The sequence below is a fragment of the Oncorhynchus nerka genome, linkage group LG4 (assembly GCF_034236695.1).
Source record: "Oncorhynchus nerka isolate Pitt River linkage group LG4, Oner_Uvic_2.0, whole genome shotgun sequence".
Lineage (NCBI taxonomy): Eukaryota > Metazoa > Chordata > Actinopteri > Salmoniformes > Salmonidae > Oncorhynchus > Oncorhynchus nerka.
Window position 1 is genome coordinate 66,407,452 of NC_088399.1, and position 7,546 is coordinate 66,414,997.

Genomic DNA, 7,546 nt, shown 5'->3' on the forward strand with positions numbered 1-7,546 from the left:
CGCCGCCAGGGACTCAAATCCTGCAGTGCCAGACGTGTCCCCCTGATTAAGCCATGTCCAGGCCCGTCTGAAGTTTGCTAGAGAGCATTTGGATGATCCAGAAGAAGATTGGGAGAATGTCATATGGTCAGATGAAACCAAAATATAACTTTTTGGTAAAAACTCAACGTCATGTTTGGAGGACAAAGAATGCTGAGTTTCATCCAAAGAACACCATGCCTACTGTGAAGCATGGGGGTGGAAACATCATGCTTTGGGGCTGTTTTTCTGCAAAGGGACCAGGACGACTGATCCGTGTAAAGGAAAGAATGAATGGGGACATGTATCATGAGATTTTGAGTGGAAACCTCCTTCCATCAGCAAGGGCATTGAAGATGAAACGTGGCTGGGTATTTCAGCATGACAATGATCCCAAACACACCAAAGGAGAAGGAGCAACGAAGGCAACGAAGGAGTGGCTTCGTAAGAAGCATTTCAAGGTCCTGGAGTGGCCTAGCCAGTCTCCAGATCTCAGCCCCAAAACATCACTGCTCTAGAGGAGATCTGTATGGAGGAAGGGGCCAAAATACCAGCAACAGTGTGTGAAAACCTTGTGTTGACTTACAGAAAACCTTTGACCTCTGTCATTGCAAACAAAGGGTATATAACAAAGTATTGAGATACACTTTTGTTATTGAACAATTACTTATTTTCCACCATCAGTCCAGGCTCTCTCAGCCTATTGCGGACAGTCTGAGCACTGATGGAGGGATTGTGCATTACTGGTGTAACTCGGGTAGTTGTTGTTGCCATCATGTACCTGTCCCGTAGGTATGATGTTTGGATGTACCGATCCTGTGCAGGTGTTGTTACACGTGGTCTGCCACTGCGAGGACCATCAGCTGTTCGTCCTGTGTCCCTTTGACACTGTCTTAGGCGTCTCACAGTACGGACATTGCAATTTATTGCCCTGGCCACACCTGCAGTCCTCATGCCTCTTTGCAGCATGCCTAAGGCATGTTCACGCAGATGAGCAGGGACCCTGGGCATCTTTCTTTTGGTGTTTTTAGAGTCAGTAGAAAGGCCTCTTTAGTGTCCTTAATTTTCATAACTGTGTCTTAACGACTGTTCCACAGGTGCATGTTCATTAATTGTTTATGGTTCATTGAACAAGCATGGGAAACAGTGTTTAAACCTTTCACAATGAAGATCTGTGAAATTATTTGGATTTTTACAAATGATCTTTGAAAGACAGGGTCCTGAAAAAGGGGTGTTTCTTTTTTTGCTGAGTTTATGTACTGTGTTCAATACTATTCTACTGTTTCTTAGTCCGTTCCGCTCTGACATCGCTCGTCCATATAGTCTTAATTCATTCCTTCTTAGATTTGTGTGTGTTGTGTAATTTGTTAGATATTACTTGTTAGATATTACTGCACTGTCGGAGCTAGAAGCACAAGCATTTAGCAATAACATCTGCTAATCACGTGTACTGTATGTGACCAATTACATTTGATTTGATTTGACTAGAGGCTGAAATCGCTGCCAAAGGTGCTTCAACAAAGTACTGAGTAAAGGTTCTGAGTTCTTACGAAAATGTGATATTTCTGTTTTTTTTATTTAATAAATTAGCAAAAATGTCTAAAAACCTGTTTTTGCTCTTGTCATTATGGGGTATTGTGTGTAAATTAATACATTTTGTAACCTAACACAAATGTGTGGGGGGGGGGGGGGGTCAAGGGGTCTGAATACTTTCTGAAGTCAATGTATGTCTCAAAGGGAGAGTGCAATTGGCATGCTGACTGAGGAATTGTCCAAAAGAGTGGTTGCCAGATAATTTAATGTTAATTTCTCTTCCAAAAGCCACCTCCAACGTCATTTTAGAGAGTTTGGCAGTATATCCAACTGGCCTCACAACTGCAGACCACGTGTATGGCATCGTGTGGGTGAGTGGTTTGCTTACGTCAACATTGTGAACAGAGTGCCACAAGTTGGTGGTGGGGTTATGATATGGGAAGCCATAAGCTATGGACAACGAACACAATTGCATTTCATTGATGGCAATTTTGAATGCACGGAGATAATGTGACGAGATCCCGAGGGCCATTGTTTTTTAAAGGTACCTGTGAAAATCCATATATTAGGGCCTAATGAATTGATTTCAATTGACTGATTTCCTTCCATGAACTGTAACTCTGTAAAATATTTCAAATTGTTGCGTCTACATTTTTTGGGGTCAGTATAGATCCAGGGATGATTGTGGCCAATACTCACGGTTTGCCTGTCCGACAGCTAGCAGTGAGAGAGATGATAGCTCAGAGAACATGGTGCATGCTCCTCTCGTATGCTGGCTCCACGGGGCTGGTAGTAGGTCGAGCATGTAAGCCAAGCACAGTCACGTCCCGTCATGACTTCAGAAGACTTTTCCCGTCTTTAAAAATGCTCAAAAAACACAGCTGCCACCAACGTAGTGGGTCATTTCTAGGGTTCGGAGAGTGATTACAGTCATGTGTGAGGAGAGGGAACAGCACTGGTGCTTCGTCACAGTTGAGGGTCCGCAGTGTCAAAACAGGTTCTCTCTCTCTCTCTCTCTCTCTCTGCAGATCACGTTTTGAGATGTACAGTATCTGGTTCACCCTGTGTTCTATATTTAAAATATTTCAAACATCGAAATTCAGAAGATAACCGAAGATAACAAATAAGCTGTCCACACATTCGTATGAAAGTGAAATCCTCTTCACAATATCTCCACCAAAGACGAGGCTCACTTGGAAACTGATGACAAGAAACAAAAATGGACTCACTAGCAGTTTCATAATTTTTTCTTCCCAGAGCCATCAACAAATACATTTCACTAGTGTGTTTACCAAGAAAACAACAGCAGGACATATATGGGACTAGATTGGCGAGGAGGAGGGGGATAAAAAGGAGGAACATGTTTTGAAGACAAACATTTGTGTTTACAGTACATTTATAACAGGGGTCTTCTGGGAGCCGGAGTCTTTAGTAAAGGACTTGTGTTTTATTAGTTGAATGATATAAAGCATGACAAAACAACTACTCAAAGAGGCTCAGAGATTCTCCCCCTTTTCCCACAGGGATTTCTATGTAGGCCAAGAGCTGCTCCCCTCTTCTCTTTGTGTGTGTGTGTGTGTGTGTGTGTGTGTGTGTGTGTGTGTGTGTGTGTGTGTGTGTGTGTGTGTGTGTGTGTGTGTGTGTGTGTGTGTGTGTGTGTGTGTGTTGGCAAGGAAAGAGGACATTCTAGCACACATAGAGGAGATTGAGAGGCAGGGCAAAGCTAGGCAATCTTATCCGCTGTAGAGATGACAACACTGGAAGCCTGGGAGAGAGAAGTGTGCGGGTAAAATAAACAAGCATCTGCAATCCCATATGCACAAATGTGAATTAGACTCATTAACATTAGCAGTCCGATCAAAGCAGACAAGATGCCGTTTATGGACCTGTTCTTGAGAAAATGTTTCTATGGTTCCCTGAAAGTTTTCCTGGGAGGTTTCATTAACTTTGTAAGAATTTAAATTATCAGATATTTGAAGGTGATTAAATAACATTCTGAGAACATGTTTCAATCATACTGCTAAGTTTAGTTGAACTGTTCAGAACTCCAAGCACAGACAGGACACATGGAAATACATTTGCTGAGGCATTAATTATGCAAATATTTATTTATTATTTATTGTGGCATGGCATCAGTGAGATTCAAACCTATGACCTTCTGCTGTCCATCCATGGAATTAGTCCACCGCGCTACCAGGATGGAGCTAGCATGCCATGTTTGTTTTTACTTATACCAAGCTGTTCATCTTAGTCTATTCAAACACATCCTTTTTCAAGTTAAGTGTGTTCAGGTGTGGCCAATTAGTGGGTGTGGCCGACACACACAAACACACTTAACAAGATGGAAGACAGTTTTGTTGATGCTGAGAATGGAATGTATATTTCTTTCAACGTAAATGTTTTCATGTAAAGTTTTCTGAATGTTCTGAGAACATAACTTTAAATATAACCATGAGGAAACATTATGGGACGGTTGCATGCAAAATTAAACATGGGACGACAATGCTCTCACCAAGCTCGAAGAAACATATGGTTCTCAGAACATTATGTGCTAGCTGGGAAAGGTGAGCTAAGGGAACAGATGGCCTTGCTGAACACAACTGAGACGACATCAGATTTTGGCACTGAAGAGAGACGGCTGAGCAGACCTTCCCTGACCTGGAGGCAGTTTATTAAAAAGAACCGCCTTCAAAAATCTTAGGGCCAATGTTATTTGACCTGTTAGAGCTCCTGAATAAAGAAGAAGGAGATGAGGAAAGGAAGCTACCTAATAAGATTAATGGGACACAGCCAATCAGACACAATATTGCTAATCTGACAACTGACAATGTCCTGATATGGATGCTGTACATTCAAAATTGGGTATTAAAACACAGCCCATACTGCACTTAGCTAGTGTTACTCAACTTCTGTTAACTGACCTGAACTAAAATCAGAATTGGGCTTTTTAGAGTCGAACATAGCTATGAACTGAATTGAGCCTAGATCGGTGTATTATTATCAGAGTGGAGATTCTGGAGGACTCCATTCCATAATGAACCCAGCCAAGTGGAACAAGACAGGGTGTGTGTGTGTGTGTGTGTGTGTGTGTGTGTGTGTGTGTGTGTGTGTGTGTGTGTGTGTGTGTGTGTGTGTGTGTGTGTGTGTGTGTGTGTGTGTGTGTGTGTGTGTGTGTGTGTGTGTGTGTGTGTGTGTGTGTGTATACATGCATGTGTACAGTGTGCACAACGCCAGAAGACATGCGTTTGGTTGTGAAAAATCAAACATCGTCTTTAGCTGAATTGACAGATTATAATGCCCTTTTTCTCTCTGTCAGATTTTAGACCAAAAGTGCAGCCATAGTGAGAAACACAATAGCAGCATGCTCTTCAAAGTGGTAATCAAGCTATTCCCAACCCAAGGAGCACTGATCTAGGCTCAGTACACCATGTACAGTAGCATGGTCCGTGTCCTAATACCCTATTACACTGATCTAGGATCAGTTCAGTTCATAGCTGTGTGTGTGTCTGCGAAGAAGTATGTTTATCTGAGTGTGTGTTTATGAGCGTGCGCATGGTGTGTGTGTGTGTGCTGGCCTGCTAGTTGGTGGGGTGGAGCCCAGCCTATATCTCCTCACAGACCCTCTTTCCTTCAGTGGACTGGCTTTTCAACAGTGATCGATTGGGCCGTGCTGACAGTAAATTTTCACTGGCAGCAATAAAGGGAGGCTGATTCAAAGAATAATCACAGTATGCAAATGAATAGGATTTCTGGGCCGTCATTTTATGGACGGCCCCCCGCCGCCATTCATCAGGGAAGAGGTGGGCTTAAAGACAGAGAGACAGAAACCGAGAGGGAGGGATGGGTGAAGGACAAGAGAGAAAGAGAGAGATGAGAGGAACACACACACACACACCTCCCCTTGTTATGCTTGTTTACCAGGCCGTCTTGTACCGTGCTCTCCACTATGTCCATTCCCAGAATAGAGTTGGCTGACAGTATGGCACACTCCCCCAACACCTCTCCGTTTTTGCTTTCCTCTGGCCTTGGGTTAAAAGGCTTAGTGCAAGGATGTTGGTGTCAGAGATTAGGACGTTAGATTTAATTCACAGAGCCTAACAAAGATTGACAAATTAAAACCTTTTGGCCTTTTTGGATAAGCAGGTGCCCGGCTCCCTACCCACTGGACACACACTGGTTGAATCAACGTTGTTGCCACGTTATTTCATTTAAATTATGTTGAACCAACTTTGAATAAAGGTTGAATTACCGTCTGTGCCCAATGGGTAGTAACTCCAAAATGGTACATCCCACCTGCTCATTTTAAATTGTGGAGGTCTTTTCCATTGCAGAGTGTAAGGGGTGGTCCAGCCCACCATACACTGAGTGTTACAAAACATTATGACAGACTGACCAGGTGAAAGCTATGATCCCTTATTGATGTCTCTTGTTAAATCCACTTCAAATCAGTGTAGATGAAGGGGAGAAGACAGGTAAAAAAAATGAAAAAATTAAGCCTTGAGACAACTGAGACATGGATTGTGTGTGTGTGCCATTCATAGGGTTGAATGGGCAAGTCAAAAGATTTAAGTGCCTTTGAACGGGGTATGGTAGTAGTAGCCAGGCACACCAGTTTGAGTGTGTCAAGAACTGCAATGCTGCTGGGATTTTTCACACTCAACAGTTTCCCGTGTGTATCAAGAATGGTCCACCACGCAAAGGACATCCAGCTAATTTGACACAACTTTGGTACAATGGAGTCAACATGGGCTAACGTCCCTGTGGAATGCATTCGACACCTTGTAGAGTCCATGCCACGATGAATTGAGGATGTTTTTAAGGTAAAAGGGGGTGCAACTCAAAATTAGGAAGATGCAGGTGTGTTATGGGTAAACTCCATGCTATTGTCATGATTGGATTAGGACCCATACTCACAAATGCTCCAACAAATACAAAGTAACACTACCTTTTATGGGTTCTTATTACAGTGTAATTACACATCAGCAAGTACTGCAGTTAACTATAACTCATAGTTAGTGTAATAACATGTAACTGGTAATAATTGTAATTAATGTGTACTTATACAGTACATTACCCACCCTGACAACCTGGCCCTCAATTTAAAGCTTCTGGAAGCACCATCCAAACAAAATTAGGAGAATAAACACACAGGTACACCATTGAGTACAGGTAATATTCACATGAATACAATGTAATTACTAATTGTTATACAGGATCAAGCTAATCAAGCTAATCAAATGATCAGGGAATTAATCTACTACTGAAAGCATAAGCTGGCTAGCACTGCAGTGCATAAAATGTGGTGAGTAGTTGACTCAAAGAGAGAGAAAGACAATGGATGAACAAATGGTTGAACAGTTTAACAAATTCATTAATCCCAAAATGAAGTAGAAGCAAGAGAGAGAGTGAGATTTACATTTTTTTTTCAGTTTCACTTACTTAGCAAGCAAATGCAGCTAGATAGTTTAGCCTACTGAAACACCCTGCTCAAACAGTCATTTTAATCCATAGAGACGTGAAGGAGAAGCTCGTCAGATGTTGATCTCTTCTCGGCTGTGAGCTAGCTGGCTATCCTGGCTAAGCCAAGGTAAAGCTGTAGGTTTTACTCATTTATTACCAACGTTGCAAACGGAGGAAAACGGGGATAAACATATCTGATTTTGTCCAATTGAAACTGGTTTGCAACTGTTAGACGAATGATTACACCCCATATCAGCTAGATGCAGGCAAGAGTGTGCAAGGCGGTATTGAATATGTCACTGTCTGTCACCTAATTTCCACCTCTTTCCCTATGTTGCAAACTTTCATTCATAGGCTAGGTTGTACCAACCTCATGATGCGTATAGAGAAAATGTGGGTATCATGCAGTAGCCTAAACCTATCGCTGTTACATTGAACTGGGTGAATGGAATATGAATGACAGTCATCCAATATGCTGTAATAGAAATAAGGCCATGCTCATGAAAAAAATAATCATCCTCCCTCATCTTAAATG